This window comes from Dendropsophus ebraccatus, chromosome 3, assembly GCF_027789765.1.
Source record: "Dendropsophus ebraccatus isolate aDenEbr1 chromosome 3, aDenEbr1.pat, whole genome shotgun sequence".
Lineage (NCBI taxonomy): Eukaryota > Metazoa > Chordata > Amphibia > Anura > Hylidae > Dendropsophus > Dendropsophus ebraccatus.
Genome location: NC_091456.1, coordinates 36,131,173 through 36,148,501, shown reverse-complemented (window position 1 = coordinate 36,148,501; position 17,329 = coordinate 36,131,173). Strand labels below are relative to the sequence as shown.

Sequence of the window (17,329 nt, the reverse complement as noted above, 5' to 3'; positions counted from 1 at the left end):
TTATTCTAGAAAACAGCACCACTGCAAACTTCTGATGTCGATTGACATGTTGAATTTATTTGCACTGTTTGTTGTGATATTTGATGGCTTAAGGCCATGATGGCTTATAACAATCGAAAATGAGTCATTATTTGTCCGTGTAATAACACCCAACGATCAAACGACAAATGAAAAATCATTCATTTTTGTCTTTCAACATGTTGAAAAATTATTGTTTGTAGTTCACCGATCCTTCGCAAATCTGTTCATGTAATAAGTGGTTTGCCGATAAAACGAGTTGTGTGGGAAAGATTAGCGACCATATAACGACGTAATCGTTCATAATAGTAATCGGTGAATATAATAACCTCAGAATCATTTGCTAAAAAATTGTGAGTTTTCCCCAGCGATCGATCGTTATAGTGAATCTTTAAACGATAATCGCTACATGTAATAGGGCCTTGAGTCATCTCCATCTTTCTAACAGTCTCGTATCACAACTCCAAGAGTGTGATCCTCTAGTGCAGTGCTTCTCAAACTTTTTCTACTAGAGCCTCACCCAACAGACCAAGGCAATGCCTGGGCCTCACCAGACTGACCAAGAGGGTGCCTGGGCCTCACTATCTGTGGTGAAAGTCCATTTAAAAGCTGAAAATAATGCTAGGGCTACCTTTTACCCGTCTCACAAGCTCTATACACTAATAAAGTAAGAACATAATAAATTAATAATGTTACTAAAATGAAGATTTTTGCAAACTGCATAAGGACTGTGCAAATTATAGTTACTTTTGTGAAAACTGGCTCACCAGCTGGGCCTCAACAACAACTGGGGGGCGCCTCACAGTTTGAGAAGCACTGGTCTAGTGGCCTTGATGCTGTCCCTGTCACACGCAGTCCTGTCCATCCAACTGATGGGCAGTTCCAATACAGGCTGGAGATGACAAAACAGAAATGCTCTATCACTAGATTAAAGCCTGGTTATTCTTATGTCATCCTTAATATAAAAAGAAAAGTGCAATGGTGCACACTTCTAAATAAATTAATTGCATTTATCCAATGTACGCCAGCTACAGTTTCTAGTGTAAATATAGAAAATTTGCCAGGGTTCGCATGACTACACCATCTACATGTAAAGCTCCATTCATTAAAAAAAAAGAGCCAAAATTGCACAAAATTGAGCTTTTCCAAAAATTTAGTGTGTCAAAATACTGGTATACTACATTGATACCCCACCACCACCACCCCAACCAGAGTATTGTAGTAGAGGATATAGAAAAACATATGTAACACAATAATTGATGAATCTTTTATCAACACCATTTTCTCATTTTTTGGCAGCAAAGTTTACAGGCAGGTGCCAGTGATCATTTCTCTTGGGTCCGCCATGGAAATTCACCGTGAAAGAGTTGAGACTCCATAAATCATCTTCAAAGATTTTTGTCCTCTCCTCCTTCCTGTACTGAAAGACAAAAAAAAGTTACTTTATCTGAGCTGCAAAAATTCATGTCTTCACTTGCTCCCTGTCACTTTAATATCTCCAGATTTATCCAGAGTTAATGATCCCCCTCAATATGGTAGAGACAAGATGAAACAGAAATACATGCTCGTATTTAACGTGATAACACTCCATCAGGCTTTGTACTTTTTATAGTGCACCTTCCATTCGAGACGGAGGTGTGACTCTTTTGACCTTATCAGTCCCATCAGGATGCACTATACATCAGGAGAGGTTTATTTAAAATGCACAATACATTCTAGGGAATGTGCTTCATAGGAGACAGAGTGACTCCTCATATCCTCCTGTATACAATCTGAGAGGGGGTCTCTGGCAAACAGATGGCATGATTGTCAAAACAAGTCATCTGAAACCTCCAGCAAAGATGGAGTTAAATACATAGGAAACAGTTACCAGATGTTAGTGTCCCTTTAAAAGACTAGGTTCTGAGAACACTTTAATGTCCTTTTAAATACAATAAATGTTTATTCATTTAATGTTAACATAGACTGGAACGGGTTATACAACGTCAGGAAAGGTTCATTGGATTTGACAAAGACCTGAAGTGTAATTTTATGTCAGATCCTATCTGATGTGTTATTATATTATTGTATCAGTCTGACTATATTCTGACAAAAGGCAGAATTTTTTTTTATTTTTTTTTATATATGGGCGTTTTACGTTCTACTTTTTTGATGTGATCCTTTGCCAGTACTATAATCTCGCTACAAAAAATTCTAAATCTTCCTCCATTATTATACAACAATTCTTTAGCAAGCATCCAAGAGCTTGAAGTCATCTCATCTTTCTATAAAAAATCCTCTCTAAGCTTAGTGAAGCTTCAGCACTCCATCCACACTAGAGTCCACAAGACCCAGTTGGTAATTCGGCTTCTGCCTCCGGGAAGCATTTGTTACATTGTGTTTGCTCAATAGGGGGCATATATCCTTTCAAAGAAGGCTGACAAGCAAAACAAACATGGTATAGACAGAAATCTAGACTCAAAGAAAATAGAGCTCTCCTAATTCTAAGATCAAGATCATTACTTATTGTAATAGATAAGTAAATTGGCTTTCAGTTGAAACAGGCCAGAAGTAAAAGGAAAGTCAATGGGTTGGGGGGGTCCAGGTTTTGCAAGCTTGTCTAAAAACACCAATTATAAGACTGGGCTGAATAGATTGCGTTTTAGGAGAAAATGTAGAATATAATTATTTCAAAGCAAATGGACTCTATCTAAAGGTAGTAGAGAAACAATGACCTTCCACTATGTTTTGGCTCTGTATAAAGGAATAGGCATTGGAGTGGCTGGCTGACGTACATAGTTGGCTTGTGTAATCAGTGGTCCTAATGTTGCAAAAAAAAATTAAAAAAAGAAAATAGTATTGGCTATGTTATTTCTATATAGTCTGGTCTAAATGCACTATTTTACATGGAGAGATTATCTGCCAAACCAGGAATATATCTCTCCATGTTATAGAGCCAGTGATCAGCATACGATCCATTCATATAGTAAAAGATACACAGACGACGGCTGATTAAAGGAAAGGGCTGAACGATTATTGGCTCTGTAAGTGATCTCGAAGATTAGCTCTCACTTACCTGCAGGTCGGCCCATCTAATACAGCCTACGGCTTCCATTGTGTAAGAAATAGGCAGTTTACGATGATCTCCTCCATTTTGTCCATAGAAGAATATTTATATAGTAGATTACATTAGATTGTGAGCTCTAATAGCAACAGGGAAAGGTGAGGACTACAGAGCTGATGAAAGAGTTGGTGCTATATAAATAAAATTATTAATATTATTATTATTATTATTATTATTATTATTATTATTATTATTATTATTATTATCATCATCATCATGCCACCCAGTTCTTCTGGATAAAACTGGAGTTCAGAATTGGGCATAAAACCTAAGAAAAAAAAACATTTTATGGCTAGGTTAACACACCATAAAATAAAAATATACAGATGTAATTTTTTCATATTTTCAACATATTAATGCGGTCCATTGACGTCAATGGGAAATTGGACGTCAGTGCACACACTGTATATAATGACAGCTGTCATTTATTACGCACCCTCTTGCTTTTGCAAATTATGGCCGTATATAACTTTAATTTTACTGTGTGTGAACCTAGTCTATATGGTAATATTTATACACAGGGTACATCATGATTATCCACACTCAGAATGATAAAGACTTGGGTGGTGGGACTTTGTGTATCTTATTTACACTGTGTATAAATGTAAATTTTCTAATAATTATTTATAAAAAATAGATTAGGGTGCAAAAAACTAAAATAAATGAAAATATATTTCCATAGAGCCATAGTTATGATATGTTGCATTGATGAAGACTTATAAGCCAAAAACATCAGAGTAAATGGACTTATCAGACTGTGCTATACACCCAGGTCTCTGGATGCATCGTTGGCACTGGTGGCAGAACAATCTGCGTGTCTCTTCCCACTGTCTCAGAATAAAGGTAAAATTCCTGGCATTTAGAAAACTTTGTAGTGTTCATGAAAATGGATTCTAGTTATAAAGGTCGTGATCATTACATTGTTTATAGGATTATATAATTCAAGGAAAAAAACGACCAATTCTTTGATTTATTTTTCATTTATTTCTACGGGATTCAAATTGTTAAACAATGTAGTTGTTCTAATATATATATATATATATATATATATATATATATATATATATATATATATATACTTTATACACCATCAATATGGATTACATGCCTGTATAAGCAATGTATTGGAGTTTTTAAAAAGCGTCAACCTAATTCTGCCTAATTTTCACAGACTTGCACAAATTCCTTCATTTTATTATATTTTGTCTTACTTTACTTTTTGCTTAACATCGAGCAGAACATTTGCCGTTTCCAATGCAAAGTTGCTCCTTTTCTTTTTTTTGGCCAAGTATTTGTGTTTGTTGGGTAAATACTAGGAATTCAATATAATCCGCTTCATGTTATCTCTGAAAGGTAACAATGTTTAGCTAGGCTGTTATTTTTGACTATGATAATATTGTATTAAAAAGTAAAACTTTTTTTAAGTTTGTTTTTTCTTTTCTTTGTATATTATCAGTCCATTTTTTTTTAATACATTTTTAAACCAAAAACTTGCCACGTGGTATCTACAGACATAAGACCTCTGATCATTAACACATTGTGGCAACCTGTCGTCCCGGATGTCTCTTCATAATGGAGTCAACCCTTTTAATGGCCACCCAACAGTTCTGTAATATCAACATTTTATTTCACTTTTTTTTTTCCCCCTCTTGTTGTTTATTTGAAGCTTTCAACAAGGGCAAGTACTCTAATTCTTGGGTAATCTTGTGAAAACACGGAGAGCGTAGAAAGGTCACATTAAATGGGAAGTGTGGAGAAAAAAAAGACTATTCAGGGTTAGAAATAAATCAAGGCACTTTATGCATGGAAACGTGTTGCGGGGTAGCCCATTCACCCCAAACTAAAGCAGTGACATTTAGTACTCTTGTAAGTCTTTTTTAATCATGGGGTAATCCAAACTGCACCTTCTAGAGAAGTCTAAGGCATTAACCCTGAGACCTGATATATTTCTCTCAAATCAGCATCTGGTAGTCATAGAGGAAGGGGATTGAATTCCTCCGAGACTGCTTCAAAGGCCTCTCCTTTGGCGTGTTTATAAATACACAGATAGATTCATAAATATATATGTATCCTTATTGCGAGGGGCTCTAGACATCACAGAGTCGGACAGAGCAGCCTAGAGTTTCTTTTTTTTTTTCTCTCATTTCGTCCCGCCATATTGAAACCACTCGTTCAATCTCTTGTTAGGAAAATGTGCCGTCAGTTATTCAATTATCTGTCAATAAATCCATGGGCAGACTTTCTACACAAAAAGGCATTGAAAGTACAAGGTTAAAGTGGGTGATTGAGGAGCAGGGTCGGGAAATGGGCAGCTGCAGCGACTTTTAGGTAATTGCTTGTTTTCCTGTTTGTCTGGGAAATCCAGATTAAAAGCAAGTTTTACTGGGGCTCGGAGCCTTGGGAAAATGAAAATATTCAGGTGAAATGAAGCTCCATAATGTAATTGTTACCTAAACTCTGCAATTTATTGTTGGGGTAAGTGGTTAGAACGGTTTAGGAATCTTTATCCCCATATCCAGCGCTTGTGTTTTCAGCCTTGTAGGGGTTAACATAGATCAATATGAGTTTACTTGCCACTGATGATAATCCTCTTAACCTATGAACTTCTATAAAGCAGTGTTTTTTGGGACAAGGTTTAGGGAATTCTATAATGGATTCAACTCTTGAAGTTTTTCACTGTTAAAAGCAAATGTTGTGCCGTTCATTCATGTAGTCCACCAGGGACCGGCTCATACAATGAGATTTGGAAAATAGTAAATAAAAAGTATTACAAGCCAAATAGTCTCTCAGTGGGGAGGGCTGTAAAGTGATCCCTGCGCTAAACTAATAAATGATATGTTTTCTATTTATGTATTTGTATATGGTTTCTTGTCTGATCTGTAACACATTAGTGAATAAGAATCTAGCCAGGGTTTAGCTAGAGAAAGGGAAAATGATAATCGATCAAAGGAGAAACTTTTAATTCTGCAAGCATGATTTTACTGCAGATATAGGTATATACTTTAGCAAATAAATATCTATTAGATGTGGGTGTCAGTATATGGCTATGTTCACACGTTTTTCGAAGCCTGCCATCCCCTTGCAATGACGGGTGTTTGCACATTATCTTAGTTTGGGGTTACTAATTGCCCTTTGGATGCGGCTTAATTGAAAAATCCATTGAATTTAATAGTAAAAACGGAGAAAGAACGGTGACAATAGAAGAACTGTCTACAACTAATACAAAACTTCCGCTATTTGTAAAAAACGTCCGAAAATAATGTTCATGTTCATTATTTTGACGTCCGCGGCAAAAACGTCCGTTTTTCAATGCATTGTGGGCATAGGACGTCCGTCTTCCCATTGACTTCAATGCAATTGCATTGAAGTCAGTTAAATAGCTGCAAAAATGGACGTTTTTTAAATAGTGAAATCTGATGTTTTTTCTCCATTTTTGACGTTGTGTGAACATAGCCTATATTTCTATTTAGTGGTAAGCATATACATTGAGTTATTTCTAAAACTTTTTTTTTCTGAGATGAGACAAGGTTATGTTCCCAGTAGACTCAATTCATCAGATTCCTTCAGAAATGTTAAAGATCAAACAGTTTCCATGGAGCTATACTTGGTAAGTCATAAAGTTTTTATTAACATTGCCAATCACCCATTGGTTTTCTTGGATTATTTGATTGTGTTTTGATTGGCCCAGAAATCCCTGTTAAGGGACATGGATGGATAGATAGATAGATAGATAGATAGATAGATAGATAGATAGATAGATAGATAGATAAATAGGATATATAGAATAGAGCTAGTTACAGATAGATATGAGATGTTAGATGGATGGATGGATGGATAGATAGATCTAGTTACAGATAGATAGATAGATAGATAGATAGATAGATAGCGAAAAAGAAAGAAAGAAAGAAAGAAAGAGAAAGAAAAAGAAAGAAAGAAAAAGAAAAGAGAGAAAGAAAGAAGAAGAGAGAGAAAATCTATGCTCACACGTTTTTTTTAGCTCTGTTGAAAATGACGTCCATCATTTTGAGTCTAAAATAATGGACATTATTTAGCTATCTGGCCTCCCCTTAGTGCAAAGACGGCTGCTGGTACATTATTCTAGTTTGGGTTACTAACTGGCCTTTGGATGCGGCTTAATTGAATAGTCCATTGAATTTAATCGTAAAAATGGAGAAAGAACGGTGACAAAAGAAAAAGACGTCCGAAAATAATTATCATGTTCGTTATTTTGACGTCCGCGGTAAAAACGTCCATTATTCAATACATTGTGTGCATTGGACGTCCGTCTTCCCATTGACTTCAATGCATTGCCTTTGCAGTCAGTTAAATCGCGGCAAAAACGAACGTTTTTTGCATAGTGAAAACGGACGCCTTTTCTCTATTTCTGATGTTGTGTGAACATAGCGAAAGAAAGAATGAATGAGAGAAAGAAACAAAGAAAAAAAAAAAAGAAAGATAAAAAGGAAGAGAGAATGAAAGAGAGAAAGAAAGAGAATGAAAGAAAGAAAGAAGAGAAAATGAAAGTGAGAGAAAAGAGAAAGAAAGAAAAAAAGAAAGAAAGAAAGAAAGAAAGAAAGAATAAAGAGAAAATGAAAGTGAGTGAAAAGAGAAAGAAAGGAAAAAAGAAAGAAAGTATACTAGAAGTAAATACTAGCTTAACTTCACACCAAGGTTAACTTTATAGTTGAGGTATACTTTGATATAATATGATAAAAATACTATCTATCTATATATATATATATATATATATATATATATATATATAATGTATTTTTATGTTTTGATTTGTATCAGTCTTTTCAATAATGTGACAATAATACTAAACATGTAAACTGTACATGTGTATGCAAAATATACACACTTAGCATACATCGGATTCATAAGAGGCTACATACTTTTTATTTTATTTTATAAAGATTCCTTCTGCCACCGGTCAAATGTGCTGTAAACCTGGCCATAGCCTTAGCCTGAGAGGTCCCAAAATCTATTTGTGTATGTCACAGTACAGTACAGCAGGATCCGTTCCTTTTGTACTTGTGGTTTGTTTCATGGACCCATTTGCCATCCTAGTAACAGCTTTACTGGCGTCCATTTCTGAACAATGCAGCTGGCTGTTCATAGCCATTAAAGAGGCCTGATGAAGACTCTGGTCCGGTGCCGAAACGCAAAGCCATCTGATGTTAATAAAGATTTCCTGATTTTATTAACTTTCCCAGAGGTCAGCAGCACTATTTGACCTCCATGTATTTTGCCTATTGTACATTATTCAAGTGGCAGTGATATTACATGTAAACCAGTTAAGAGGAGCCGCAGCTAACCCCTACCTACATTACATTCATATACCAAGGATGAGTATAGTAAAAGCCTAACAAAAGAGCTTACTATTATACATCATAAGCCATTTCTTTCCTCAGCTCGGGGATGTCTTGACCATAGTGTGCCATGTCTTTTTCTGTTTTAGTTATTTTCTGATGAATATGTTTCTTAAAGGGTTTTTATAGGACATGAATATTGTCAATCATCGGATTGAAGGGAGTACAGTGTTCACAGAAGTGCTTCTGCCGTCTCCTCTATTACTAGACACAGTAGTGTACCTTCAATATTCAAGTGAATGGGAGAAGCCTAGTAAACAATGCAGAGGCTGTAGCACTCAAGTGTGAACTGCAGCATCTTCAGTCAGCTAATCTGCACAGGTGCAAAGAGTCAAGCTCCCACCAATCTGATATTGATGGCCTATCCAATGGATAGGCCTCCATTATTTAGGTCCTAGAATTTTCTCTTAGGGTACAAACCCACTTGACGTATTTGCTGCGTGAATCAGTCTTAAAAATAAGCAGGCAAAACGCAGGTTGGCTTTATACGATTGTTCTGCGTTAAAATACACAATTGCGTATTTTTGAAGCGTAAAGCTTGTTGTTAGCAAAGCATCAGTTGTTAACAATTGCGTATTTTAACGCAGAACAATCGTATAAAGCCAACCTGCGTTTTGCCTGCTTATTTTTAAGACTGATTCACACAGCAAATACGTCAAGTGGGTTTGTACCCTTAAGGTAAAATTGAGCAACAGGTAGAAAAAAAATATGCTAACACAAAAACTAATTCAAAAACACAACATTAAGTTTCAACTACAATCAACCCAAAAATTCCCAATCCCCACATTTTAGGATGTTGGAGTGTGAGGGCACACAGGTATATAGATGTATAGCTGTTTTAGATAATTCTTTGCCCACCTGGAGTGAATATGTGTTAGGATAGGGACAGGAAGACATAAGGACAGGTGAGCCCTGACACTGGCACCCGCTCCTTTATCCCTACCTACTTGCATCAGATGCTCTAAGCAGCAACGGACAACTGGGCGGCAGTCCCTGCTCTAACCAAAGTGCAACACAGAACAAAACAAGGCAATACACAACACAATAAAGGGAGAGTCAGAAGTCCTAGTCAAAAACCAAACGAGCAGTGAAGTACAAAATTGTGTCCAAGTTGTAGTCAAAGGGTCAATAGCAGAAGTCAGGTAACCAGAATACAAATGCAGGAAAACGCTAGGTCAAGATACACTAGTAAACTAGGCACTATCGCAGGCAAGGGACACATGAATGGGGAGGATACTTTCGGGGCTTGGAGTCCCAGCCCCAGGCATGATTGGGGCTGAGGCTCCAGCCCCAGGACACACACTATAGATTCATTGGCAGTGCCGGCCGCCAATGACTCTAACCAGACCAAGATCAGATGTGCCACTCAGCCGGGGGCAGCCAGATAATGAATAGATGCCGATGCACCCCCAGCAACCAGGCTGGCTGCTATGGATGGCGTTGGCGCGCCCCTAGGAACCAGCCAAGCCGATCGCTAGGGATGCCGTCTACTCCCCTATCAGGCCAGCCGTGCGCTCCGGCGGAGCCGGGATCCAAGCACATGGACCTGTCTCTGACAATATGTTATCCTAGGTTAGATAGTTTCAAAATGGGACTGAAAGAGTACAGTGTCTCCTTGATGAGTTCGACAAACTAGTGTATGTAGTCTTAGAAACCATACACAGACAGCAAGTGGGGAGGAGCGGGGAGCTGCACGAAGTTCTGTCTGGACGATCCTTAGATCGACCGGGTGGCCCATTGGCTCATTAGAGCGATGAGCAGCAGACCGTTGCTGACATGATCGGGCAATTTCAACATGTTGACAGACTATGATCAGCTGACATTGTGCATGTCGGCTGATTTAACATGCGATATTAGACCGAATAATTATCGACTTAAATGGGCAATAATTAGCCAAGAGCGGATGATAAGTTTTTGTGTCATAGGGCCTTAAAGGGGTAGTGCACCCAAAAAAAATTTCTTTCAAATCAACTGCTGCCATGAAGTGCCAGAGATTTGTAATTTACTTCTATTAAAAAATCTCAAGCCTTCCAGTACTTATCAACTGCTGTATGCCCAGCAGGAAGTGGTATTATTTCCAGTCTGGAGAGCAGGAGAGGTTTTCTATGGGGATTTGCTCCTTTTCTGGACAGTTACTGACATGGACAGAGGAGGCAACAGAGAGCACTGTGTCAGATAGGAAAGAAAATACCACTTCCTGCTGGACACACAGCAGCTGATAAGTACTGGAAGGTTTGAGATTTTTTAATAGAAGTAAATTACAAATCTCTGGCACTTCATGGCAGCAGTTGATTTGAAAGAAAAATTTTTTTGGTGCACTACCCCTTTAAGTCTCATGTTGAAAGCCTCATACCGAGCCCAACGGTGCTGTAAAGATGATGTGTAAGCGCTCTGAAACAGCTGTCTATAAATTGGGTAACTTTTCCTTTTTGGAGAGTATCTGGCTTGACATATACTCCTCAATCATGTTTTTAGACATTTAAGAGTTGATCATTGATATGAAGGGAAGCTTTCTGCAGTAGGTGGTAAAAAATATATATATATTTTCTTTTTGCAGAGCATTGCATGTCTTTAAAGAATGCATATTCAAGCCTGGCAGTGTCCTCCAGATAAAATACTACCCCTCAGTTCTACTTAGAATAACTTGGATTATTAGGAGTGTTTAGGCCCTATTTTCCAAAGAAAAAATTTCATCCTTCTAAAAGGTGGTCTCTCTACCTGCATTGATATTTCTTTCTGTTCTTTTTTTCTCTGCTTTGAGTACCAAACAATGGCTGTTGATCAATGCATTGTGTGAAGACGGCCATTGTACCATTAAATGGCTGTTGTTTTAATAGAAAACAATGTCCGTTCTTTTTAAAAAAATAGTATGTTGTGTGAACATAGCCCGTGGGAACATTGCAATTGATTGTTGTTGTTTTTTTTTGTTTTTTTTTAAACAGCTGCTGTTTTTATGAAAAAACTGCCATTATTTGTCATAAAATGATGTCAATCCATTTAATTTCAACAGTGTGTGAACATAGCCTTTCTGTGTTTTCAATCCACTCCTGGTTTTGGTTGCAATATGAGGACCAAAATACTGAGCAACAATACCGTGTGTGAACCCAGCCTTAGGCCATGTTCCCACTACTGAATTGCGGCCGCAGAAAACTGACATGTCAGTTCTTTGCGGCACCATATGGGATCTCGGCCGGAGTGTATACTATGTGTATACGCTCCGGCCGGGATCCCATAGCAGATAAGGCAGTGTTCCACAACGTACGAAGTACAGCCGTTGTTGCCGATGGCATGAACATAGTGTGAACATAGTCTTAATATGTTTTTCCCATTTTTCATTGATAATGAAATGATTTATGCAATGGTTACCAGAAGATTGGATGGATAAATGAAACAATTTGTTTTTAATATTTTTTTCCCTGGCAACACAAAGGTAGGTACACTTGTTTTCACTTGAGGTGCATCCATAACAGGTTGAATTTTAGAATTTGGTACAAGAAAAATGGGATATGATTTTTAACCCCTTCCCCAGCATGCATTCTGGGCCTTAATGCCCAAGTCTTTTTTTTTTATATTTTGCCTCCCAATGGATGTAAATCTTAGCCATATGAAGGCTTATTTTTTGCGGTACAAGTTGTATTTTTTATTGGTACCATTTTGAAATGCACATGAATTTTTTATTTTTTTTTCCTTGACGTATTTTGGGAAGCAGATTAACAAAATGCATTAATCCTAGCAATGTTTAATTGGGGCAAAACTTAGTATGTGTATTTTTTATGTCTTATGTAGAAAAAGGAAAGGCAAACTTTATATTTTTTTAAAAAAATAAACATTTTTTCTTGTCCCACAAGATAACTTTTACACTAATCATTAAATCACTGCTATTATACACTGCACTAGTCCTCTAGTGTAGTGTATTGAGCCTGTCAGCATAATAGTGACAGGCACTGTTCCCAACCACGTTGCAAACACGGCCGAGTACTCAGGCATTCATAGTGGGCCTGGGGGTCTCCACAAAGTCCCTTAGCTACCATTTAGACTCATCAGCACCAGAGATGATATCATACCAATAGGCAAGTGCTGCACTCTTTAGATTTTGTGGTCACAATCTGACTGCAACATGTAATGGGTTAATCTACCAGGAACTGAGGTTTCTTCATTCCTGGCAGATACAGCAGGGGCTTAGCTGACAGCCAAGCTCTTGCAATCCCCACACAGGAGGACCCACAGTGCCTTAGGGCCCTATTACACAAAGCAATAATCGGCAGAATCTGGCTGATTTGGCCGATTATCGCTCAGTGAAATAAAGACAATGATCAGCTGATAAAAAGTTCATCAACTGATGGTTGGTTTGGGTTTGGACCTAAAATTGTTATGTGTCTCTCCTCGTTATCGCTATGTCTCTCTTCTGTGCTCTGCAGCTTCTCGGTCCCAGGGGCTGCAGCGTCTGAGCGTCCTGTCAGCTGACAGGCTGCTCAGCCAATCACAGGCCATGGCAGTCAATGCAGAAGCCGGGACCAGGAAGCTGTGGAGCACAAGAGAGAAGACCTGTAGCGGGGAGAGGTAAGGTATCAGGTGTTTGGACAAGGGCTGTATGGACATTGCTAACGATGTCCATGCAGCCCTTACTGCCCGATTATCAGTCCCTCTAATAGGTCCAGTAAACAAGCGCCAATCTAGCAGATTGGCACTCGTTTACTAAAATGATTGGGCCGTAGTCGGACGGTGTAATAGGACCCTTATTCTAGGCCGTGACCTGGGATAGCCGCATACCCTCAATGACTGCCATGAAAAGGCACATCAGTGTCATTAAGAGGTTATAAACTGCTCATACAGAACCCAAAGATGTAGTATGTTAAATTTCTATATTTAACCCTCTAGTCTACTGTATAGATTAACATTTCTGATCATATACGTTTATGTGAAAAAGCACATTCTCTGTGTTTGGAATTGGACAATTCAGAATTCAGGACAATTCACATAATTGAGGGTAAATCATATTACATCTGTACTGTACAATCCATATAGAATCTCTCAGCATATAGGACGTTACATCATAATCTTTAATGGGCTTCAAAAAGTCTCCTTTTGGGAAACATTGAGCAAAATTTACTGAGGACCAGGACCACCGATTATACTAAAAAGTGCTTTTCAATACAGCTACACAGCACACAAGGCAGATCCATGCAACTGTATTGCATACTTCTAGCTCTGTGTGTGCTGGGATGATTTCAGCCCAAACAGACTATAGTTTGACTTCACTTAGGCTAGGTTCACACTATGTAAAAATGACACCCATCTTTCCTAACAATGGCCTTCATTACGCAAAGAAAGTCAGCTATTTTTAAATTAACAAACATTATTTACACCATGATCCCCGTTGTTATGAAAGATGGATGTCATTTTTACATAGTGTGAACCTAGCCTTAATATGAAAAAAAAAAACACAAAACTGAAAGATTCTTTTCATCTTTATTTAGCAATGTAGATATTATGAATGGCTGTGTGTGAACATAGCCTTTTTGTGTTTCTAATCCACTCCTGGTTTTGGTTGAAAAATACTGACCAAAATACTGAGAAAAAGTACTGTGTGGGTACATAGCCTAAAAAGCAAAAAAAAAAAAAACAGCAAATGCTACGCCAAAACAATCATGCAACAAAGGAAAGATGTATCCTAAAAGTCTTTCTGGCTTTATTAGAATAAATATTAGTACATGTGATCGGGGCTAGATAGGGGGATATGCAAACACGTGCCTAGGAACTAGTCCATGAGAGTGTTCAAAAGTAGTGACAGCATTTCAAGAAAAAAATCTAGTGTTCATTGTATGAGCATGCAGCCATAAGAAATATAAAATAAAAATCTTGTATAACTGCAAATCTTTGGAGATCGATTTAACTATTGGGCTATGTTCTCACAACATTGTTTTTCAGCCCTATTTTGAGACAGCCGTCATTTTGGGGCAGAAAACGTCCGTATTTTCACCTCTAAATGACGGGCACATGTGGGAACATAGCCTCTTGCTGGCCCAGAGGGAGGCAGAACAGCAAGCTTCAGCAAATATCCTGCTTTCATATTGGGGCTAGACATAAAGAAATCAAATTGTAAAAAAAAACCTCGGACCTTTTTCATGTCCAACAAGCAGTATCACATACTTTATTTCACTGACCACCAGTGCAACATTTTGAGGCTGTGTTCACACAAAGTACTTTTGTTTTCACACAGTGCAAGCAAAAATAGTATGTTGTGTGTAGCCCTACTAAGAGTCTTTATCAATAAAAGTCGTGAGGCTTTGCCAGTGGGTTGTGGGTCACATACCCCTTCAGTCCGATGTTAGAACAAATTAATTACTAATTTTTGCAAAAAACTATTTAACTGCAATGTGTGAATATGCCCCTATAAATAAAATATTTCAATCCTTCTTAAACTACTCAGATCGATATAAAATTAATTTAAGTTTTTTTATGCAAAGGTTTCCTTACTGTTACCAGTCTTCTTCATAGGAATGTTGTTATGAGAAGAGATATTCACGGGCGGCATCAAACATTCTTTATATTGCCGCAGAACTCGGAGGCTGCTCTATTTCCTGGATGAAAAATCCCCCAAATCTTTCATTGCCGATATGTCCTTTTAATGCACATTAGTTGAATCAGTAAGGACCTGTAATTGTTTTCATTATGTATTATCACTGTATCTCTGCACCTATACTTATATAAAAGAGGGGGAGGGGTGATTGCTGTCTACACCGATGGCAGGTGACATGATATATCTCCTAAAGGTAAATCATATCACCTGTAGGGTTTTTCCTGTATGATAAATTTGAGCTTCCGAAGTTTTTTTTTTTTTTTAATATTTGTAGAAGATGAAAGACTCCAGAGATTCCTCGGCTATTGGATCATGCTGTTTAAACCTAAGGGCATTCCTTTACCTGGTGTATTTACATTGGGGTCAGAGTGTCTAGTCACCACTCACTGTTAATACAGACAGATCACTTGGATGCTCAGATAATGAGAGATTTGCCTTTTCCCCTTGTCTCTCCTGCTGACCTCAACCTATGTCACTTAATCTTAAAGTAACCAAAGAGAATGTGGTCGGTATTACAGTAGTCTTGGAGATAATGCAGGTGAGTCTGTTACAAGACCTACTCACCCGGAGGTAGCTGCATGCATGATTTCAAAGAGAGAAAGGAGTAAAACAATATTTGGATGAAGTCCCAGAACGCAACAAAAAGAGGATTAGGCAATCAAACGTTTTTTTTTTTAGAGAATTAAATAATATGAGGTCTGGTCAAAAGCGAGCGATTGGAGGTCATGGGTCCCTGTGTAGCTTATCTATTTGGTCTTAAGTCCCTATTACACAAAGCGATTGTCGGTCATGTTTGGCCGATACCGACCATTACGGCCTATAATCGCTTTGTGTAATAGATGTCAACGATCAGCCGACCAATGTCGGCTGATCATTGTCTTTCAGCCGACCAATGTCGGCTGATCATTGTCTTTCAACATGTTGAAGCGGCAACGAATGGCATAGCAGCGATCTGCTGCCGACGCTCTCCGCGGAATAGGAGCGGCAGCAGCAGACCGCCACTATCTTCTTTGGGCTGCCCGGGCAACCTAGCAATTTTTTTTTTTAGAAGAATTTCTATATGTACATAATTATTGGCCAGCTATTAGTTTGCTGAATTATTTTCTAATAATTATCTCATCTCATTTAGCCTGATGTATCAATTTCTGGGTCTTGTTCAGTGGTGGTCATGTTTCAGGCTTGGCCATGCGTCTGGGCACTGAACACCTTGTACCTTGTTAGTGATGAGCGAATACTGTTCGATCGAATAGATATTCGATCGAATAGTGAGATATTCGAATATTCGATATTCGTCCGAATATTCCGCGAATATTCGATAAATATTCGCTAAGCTTTCAAATCCCCTAGCTTCCGGTTTCACCCTCCAAATGGTCAAATAGATGTTTTTCACTAATCGAATACTTGTCCCCATAGACTTTAATGGGATCGAATATTCGATCGAATATTCGAACATTCGCGGGATATTCGTACGAATATTCGAATATCTCACTATTCGCTCATGACTATACCTTGTAGTCTCAACAAACGTTTTATGGTTCTAAGCTCACGCCCTAATATTTTAGCAAATTCAAAACTTTTAACAATTTTTGTGTCATGTGTCATGTGTCTGTGCCTGTTCAGACCTCAGTGCAGTCCTCTCCCCATAAAATACATCTGAGACTGCGCTTTTATCCAGGATTCACTGCCTGATTTGTATGTTTTCTTTGCACCAGTCTGAACTCAGTACTTGTACTGGTTTTTGGTGATTGACAGGTTTCACCACACCCATCTGGTTTCTTCTGCTAGCCTAGTCCTGGGCTGCAGATGGTTTAGACTGACTAATAATATACAGTTGCCCTCACAACTAATCTCCATTCCCTGTTAGTCTGTGTTCTGTGTGGCCTGCATGCCAAAAAGATAGTCCAATCACACCTTGGACAGGAACTCTGACATCTCATAAGAAGTCCACTTCTTTGTTCTAGGACCTTGCCAGAGTTTCATATTAGATTGTCCTGTTTGGAATTTTGACCTCTTTACCTGTCCTTCTGACCTCCGTTTTTGCCTGATGTTCTTGTACCGTTCTGCTATCTCCCGTTTGGCCTGCATCTGCCTGACCATTCTTTATTGTGTTTGTCCGTCTTGTCCTGTTCTGTGGTTCACTCACTCAGCTTAGAGACCGCTGCGGGGTATGGATACTTAATTATGGCTTACTGAAGAGGAGAGTAAAAATCGCCTTAAATAGAAATAGTGTTTAGGAACGAACCACATGAGCAAATA

At 38.2% G+C, this 17,329-nt stretch overlaps 1 long non-coding RNA gene across 1 annotated transcript in view; it reads right to left on the bottom strand.

Moving 5' to 3' along the window:
* Positions 1–1,332: 1,332 nt before the first annotated feature.
* Positions 1,333–17,329, bottom strand: part of LOC138787019 (uncharacterized) — a 66,834-nt gene continuing 50,837 nt past the window's right edge. Inside the window, exon 3 of the long non-coding RNA XR_011362279.1 lies at positions 1,333–1,438. This is a non-coding gene — a long non-coding RNA (uncharacterized lncRNA). The remainder of the gene's footprint in view (positions 1,439–17,329) is intronic.